This window comes from Alosa pseudoharengus, unplaced genomic scaffold (genome assembly GCF_046254945.1).
Source record: "Alosa pseudoharengus isolate Yale_2024_CS ecotype anadromous, Long Island Sound unplaced genomic scaffold, YU_APseudo_1.1 YU_APseudo_1.1_scf_14, whole genome shotgun sequence".
NCBI lineage: Eukaryota > Metazoa > Chordata > Actinopteri > Clupeiformes > Clupeidae > Alosa > Alosa pseudoharengus.
The window spans coordinates 3,319,023-3,323,882 of record NW_027468609.1 but is presented as its reverse complement, the minus strand read 5'-3'; the positions used below and the strand labels follow the sequence as shown (position 1 = coordinate 3,323,882).

The following is a 4,860-nucleotide window of genomic DNA, read 5'->3' as shown; positions in this document are numbered from 1 at the left end:
ACACACACACACACACACACACACACACACACACACACACAGAGGGCATATGAATAGAGTCGTGGCAGCACAATCATCCCATAGAACCCTGGTCAAGCACTGGGAACGTGCAGAAACCAACACGCACACACACACACACACTCCGCAAACACACAGCACACACACTCTGGCCATTCGCACATGACACAGTCAGCCCCATACAGTGTGTATATATATATATGTGTGTGTGTGTGTGTGTTCGTGTATTTGTATGAAAGAGAGAGAGAGAGAAAGCAGTGTTGGTGCCACATTGTATGTATGTCTGTGTGTGTGTGTGTCTGTATGTATGCACAAGTGATATATATATAGTTAGGAGCTTGTTTTGTTGCTTTAGCTTTTCAATCCAAATAAAAGCATTTAAATATGTGTGTACTTCCTATGTGTGTGTGTGTGTGTGTGTGTGTGTGTGTGTGTGTGTGTGTGTGTGTGTGTGTGTGTGTGTGTGTCTGAATAGGTCTTAGTATAGGCATTTAAATATGTGTGTACTTTAGCTGTGTGTGTGTGTGTCTGAATAGGTCTTAGTATGGGTGAGAAAGCATTCCTCTTCTACGTGACAGAAACCACCATGTGTTTAAGTTCTTGCATCACACGAGACATTGTTTGAGTTTGGGCATGACAGTGTGTATGTTTGAGTGTGGGTGTGTATGTTTTCCAACATGTTTTATGTGTGTGTGTGCGAGAGCATGCGCTCCTACTTAAGACAGTTTTTCCATGTGTGACTGAGTGCATGTGTGTGTGTGTACGTGTGTGTGTATGTGTTTGTGCAAATATACTGTATGCTTGTATAACTGTGTGTGTGTGTGTATGTGTACAGTATACATGTTTGTGTGTGTGTGTGTGTGTGTGTGTGTGTGTGTGTGTGTGTGTATGTATGTGTACAGTGTACATGTGGGTGTGTGTGTGTGTGTGTACAGTACACATGTGTGTGTGTGTGTGTGTGTGTGTACAGTACACATGTGTGTGTGTGTGTGTGTGTGTGTACATGTATAGCATGGTGATATCATTACTCTTATCAGGAGATAAGGAGCAGAGCAAAGTCTGGGGAGTCACAGACGCGACGCTCTCATCGACCTCATCTCTCTCTCCTGAAGCGAGCACATGGTAAACTGAGGGGCCCTTGGGGTAGGGGGCAAACCATGCCGCATAAACCCAGCACTCTCCTGCCCCCCCCCCCACACACACACCCCACACACCCCACACACACACACACCACCCCCACTCGCCAACTACCCCCCTTCTTCTTGTGGAATGTTTAGTAGAGCAGGGGCTGAGGGGGCAACCCGGGACACCAGAGCACAAATACAGCTGTTGAGCGTCATCAGAGAGTTGGCCCACCGCCAGCACAAGGACAGTGGCGCTGAAGGGTATCGTTTAGGGAAGGAAAGGAGAAAAAAACAGGACACTCGTCCTTATGTGTCAGGTCAAACACTTAAACAACCCACACACACACACACACACACACACACACACACACACACACACACACACACCACGACATATGCATATGGGCCACTCATGACCACATTTTACTATACACACACACACACACACACACACACACACAGAGACAATAAGGAACTGAACACGACACACAAGAGCAACAAAAGAGTTGCTGTGAGGCTCGCTGGCCACAGGGTTGAGCGGGAACCCACTCCAGTGGTGGTGGAGAGAGAGAAGGAGAGAGAGAGAGAGAGAGACAGAGAGAGAGAGAGAGACAGAGATAGAGAGAGAGAGAGAGACAGAGAGAGAGAGAGAGAGAGAGACAGAGAGAGAGAGACAGAGATAGAGAGAGACAGAGAGAGAGAGAGACAGAGAGAGAGAGAGGGAGGCATGGTTGTATTTCACATCTTTGCTTATTTGGAGTAGCAGCTGGGGTGAATTTTACAGTGGTGGGGAGTTGGGGGCCTGCCTGTCTGCCTGCCTTCCTGCCTACCGGCCTGTCTGTTGTCTGCCTGCCTGCCTGTCCACCTGTCTGTCTGTCTACCTGTCTGTCTGTCTGTCTACCTGTCTGTCTGTCTGTCTACCTGTCTGTCTGTCTACCTGTCTGTCTACCTGTCTGTCTACCTGTCTGCCTGTCTGTCTGTCTGTCTGTCTGTCTGCGACGTTAGGAGATCTCCACAGCGGGCCTCACTCAAGCAGCTCACTCTCACTCTCACTCTCACTCTCACTCAGACGGACTCCTCGTCTGCCCTCCACATATCTCCCATACAGCCAGCCGTGTGTGTGTGTGTGTTTTACATGTGTGCTATGGCAAAGTGTATTCAACCTGACAAAGAGAGAGAGAGAGAGAGAGAGAGAATGAAAGAGAGTTAAAGTAAGACAGAGACTGAGCCAGAATGGGAGAAGCGAGAGAGAGAGAGAGAGAGAGAGAGGAAATATGTGTTAGGGAAAGAGAGTGAGAGGGAGACAGTAGGAGAGCATGTGTCAGTGTGTGTGTGTGTGTGTGTGTGTGTGTGTGTGTGTTTGTGAGAAAGAGAGAAACACAGGAAATGCCATAAGGCACATGCAACTTGCATAGGAAAGGAGCCATTGTGCCTAGTCACATGCCACGGCTTCATGAAAACCAGACTATGACACATGGTAGTCAGCAGAGAGAGGTTAGGCACACACAACTCTCTCCCTCACTAACACCAACACGCTGTTAAGAGTCTGGCCACAAACCCGGAGATCACTTGGACCACCATCTTTAAACGTCATTCAAAAGTGTGTCCAAGTCTCCAGGTGGGAAGATAAATCTTTTACTAAATCAGTATTATCTGTATTTGAATAAAAAAAGACTTTTTATAGCTTTGTTTTAGATGGGTTAGGTGTACATCAGAATAAACTGAAGTTCTTGTCAATGCTTATGAATCACACATAGTAGGTTATCCTGTGGAAAATTAACTTTGAGCTTGCCAATCTCAAATCATTCCCTGATTTAGTACTTTCATTTCGTTTGGCAACATAAATATTTTGAATTTAATGAATCAGAATGAACGTGAAATAATCTGGCATAATATCGTAAAAGATAAACTAATCGTATCCTGACGGTCTGAAATAGCGCAGCTTATTATTTGTTTGACGAATATGTATTCTGTCCAGCAAGAGTATTGTTGCACAGTAATGCCAAGGCTCCCCATTCCCCTGCAGTCTAAAACTGAGTGCCGTACCATGACAGGACGCCGAATTCTGCAAAGGTGGAGAAACTTCGACCATTATTCATTTCGGCGACCAGGCCCATCCAACACCATGCCGCTTTAAACACAAACATATGGACGCATATGGGTGAAAACTATTTGCACCTCATGGTAAGCGACTACCCGATTAAGGTGCGTTTATAGTCTGTTTTGACACTGACGCCGAGCGATATCTGATAACATTACTCCTTTACACTCAGAATATGTTAGGGATAAAAGTGTCATTTGTAACGTTACAGTGAGAGCTGTCCAAAGCCAGGGCCTATACAGTGCTCCCGGAGACTGCCAACATTCCAGCGCTGCTGACTTTTATTTTTGGGGAATGAAGTTGCATTATCAAATCAATGTCATGATGCGGAGTATACCAACACGTCAAAATACACTTAAATACACGCACATCAAGCAATGAAGTCAAACAACAACAAGGAATCTGATTATTCTTTCATCCGGGCGACGCAGTGGCTATAAAATAATACGGCAGGGATATAAAAAATTAAGTAGTTCTTCAACGAGGAAATAAAACACGGAGAGCGTGTCACACAATCATGCGATGTAAAACATCAAGCGATATCAAGAAGGAAGGATCTTTTTTACCCAATGTATCTCTCCGCCATAAAATTCGTCCTCTGCTCCGTACTGTGTTATTTCTTCCGATGCAAAGTTTGCAGGGTCCTTATTTGCCCGGCCAGGCCCCTGCTTCACCTCGTTTGATAGCTCTTTCCCTAGCTTTCTGCCCCCATCTCTCTCTCTCTCTCTCTCTTGCTCTCTCACTCTCTCTCCCCCTCTCACTCTCTCTATACTGCGTGCCTGTTTCCAAGTCCAGGAAGTGATTTCGGCTCACATGGACGGCAGCTGAACTGCGCTTAGCCTGACATCATGCGCGCATGGGTTAGGAGTTTTAAAGACACAGACGGTGCATACAGTACTCTAGCTAACATGTTTAGAGAGAACGGAAATCGGAGACCGACCAATGCCAATAGCCGCGACTGCTATCTAATTGCAAGTGTCCGATAGAATGAGGAAAGCTTGCCGCTAAGTTGTACAAGTTGGTGCCTGAAATGTTATGTTAAATACAACTGGAGAATGTAAGGTGCAGATCTATGGTGCATGCTGGTCAGTGCAGTCCCATAGACCTGTCCTTGACTATTTCTCAAGGGAAGTTTACACTAACATCAATTCCACGAATAAGCGTTTTTGCGCGTCACCCAGTCAGAAAAGGGCAAATCATATTTTGTGACTTCTGTACTAACTAAATTTTCCTGGCATTTGAAAAGTAGCCGCCGGCCACCATCCGTCGGGGATGTAATGCGACTATGGTTATGGTATTGGTTTCAGGTGCACCTTCATTTGGCCGTTGTAGAGAGACAGACAGACCTGCTAAAAGCATTTCGTGTGAAAATTATGATGATAACAATTTGAACAATAAACTCAAATGTCAATAATAATGATACTAATAACATGGATTATTATTCGTATTCATATTAATATTATTGTTATTATTATTATTATTATTATTATTATGTCCCTGGTTATCCATCCTGTTCCATCCAGATATGTCTGAAGGCTGTAGTTCCTTTTTACAGACAGCTATGTGTAGAAACCTCTGTGCTGCAACTGGGCAATGGTAATAGAAAAGGGAGAAAAT

General features: G+C 45.0%; 1 protein-coding gene across 1 annotated transcript in view; it reads right to left on the bottom strand.

The window, feature by feature from the left end:
• nacc2 (NACC family member 2) overlaps positions 1-3,998 on the bottom strand; it is a 57,455-nt gene extending 53,457 nt beyond the window's left edge. The window contains exon 1 of the mRNA XM_076283464.1: positions 3,810-3,998. The gene's annotated coding sequence lies outside the window, so the exon portion shown is untranslated. The remainder of the gene's footprint in view (positions 1-3,809) is intronic.
• Positions 3,999-4,860: the final 862 nt, after the last annotated feature.